A 1,558-nucleotide genomic window follows, 5' to 3' on the forward strand; every position below is an offset into this window, starting at 1 on the left:
CTGATCAATAATAATGACGAACGTTTATAAAGGGGGGGTTAAATTTTCGTCGAAGGATAAACTTTAGAGAAAAATTTTGGAAATTTCCTATAGCATCATATAATCTAAATCCGCCGATTGACATCATCAGTTCAAAAGAGGCTTTTCAAAGTGATTTTGAAGCATGGGAGTTATGTTGATAAATAAATATTTCCTTAAATAAAATAATGTGAAATTCGTTCATGTTTTTGGTTAATATTGTTACTGGATTGTTATTGTTCTTTATTTCATGAAAATAGAAATGTTTTATTACTGAAAATATACATTTATTACCGAAAATATACACTTGCAATGAAGTGATACACAATTAAAATTACAACAAAATAGAAAAATTAGCATAACTTTCAAAATATTTGTTCAAATTCCACAAAAATCAGGGAAATAAGACACCTTGTTATGCTCTTCCAGTGTTATACCAAATTTCATATCTTTTCGTTTCATGGCATTTCAAAATTAAAAAAATACTGACCTGCAATAAAGCGATACACAGGGTTCATATATATATATATATATATATATATATATATATATATAAAGTGAAAGTGTCTGTCTGTACATTTCCCTACAGGATAACTCTGTCAATTCTCAGTTTACAGACTCGAAATTTAATATAGAGGATAGTGAGATTTGGGGAAATCTATGTGATCGGGTTTCGGACAGATATTTGGCTGTTAAGGGGTCAAAGTTCAACGATTTAACCTTTGAGAACTCTACCAAACTCCTCCGCCAATTTTGGTTCCAAACACTTGAAATTTTAAATATAGGTACCTTGGACATGAATCTAACTTAATAACTTGATTTGAGCCCAAAACAATAAATCTTCAGGGGTCATAATAGGGGTCAAAGATTTTTTTAAATATTGACCTCTGCGGTCTCTACCAAATTACTAAAGACAACTTCTGGTCTAAATATTTGAAATTTTACATAAAGGGTATTCAGAGATAGAGCAAGCTTTTTAATCGGTTTGGATCGAAAATTTGAGCTACAAATATATCAATGTATGTATGTCTGTTTGCATGTCTGCCTAACACTTTCGACGGAGGCGACAGATTTTCACAAGATCAGTATCGTTTTGAAGCTTCAGACGACAAATACCGAAAAAATTGGCTAAAAACATTAATTTCTTTACCCTCAACTTGGCACTTTTCTACAGGGAGGGGTCGCTTTTTTCGCCGATATTTTCGAAAGTCATCCCCTCTTGTCGATTGTCTAGCCTTAATTTAAACCTACATCACATCCGGTTAAACGGTGGTCGTAACAGCACAAACGTCACGTTTTTTTACGTTCCTTTCTTCCTTCGCAGTACGGGTTCAGGCCTGCCTTCTACTACCACCTTTTTATTTGCTCAACGCACACCTCCAAACAGCCGGGCAACGCCGGGCACCCATGCTAATATATATATATATACGGCATAATCACGTTGATACACCGGTTCTCGTCAGATCACCGAAGTTAAGCAACGTTGAGCCTGGCTAATACCAGATGGGTGACCATTTGGGAATTCTAGACGCTGTATGTG

General features: G+C 34.8%; 1 pseudogene; it reads left to right on the forward strand.

The window, feature by feature from the left end:
- Positions 1-1,441: 1,441 nt before the first annotated feature.
- LOC145291868 (5S ribosomal RNA) lies at positions 1,442-1,558 on the forward strand (annotated as a pseudogene).

Source organism: Euprymna scolopes, chromosome 12 (genome assembly GCF_053919585.1).
Source record: "Euprymna scolopes isolate OS-2025 chromosome 12, ASM5391958v1, whole genome shotgun sequence".
Lineage (NCBI taxonomy): Eukaryota > Metazoa > Mollusca > Cephalopoda > Sepiida > Sepiolidae > Euprymna > Euprymna scolopes.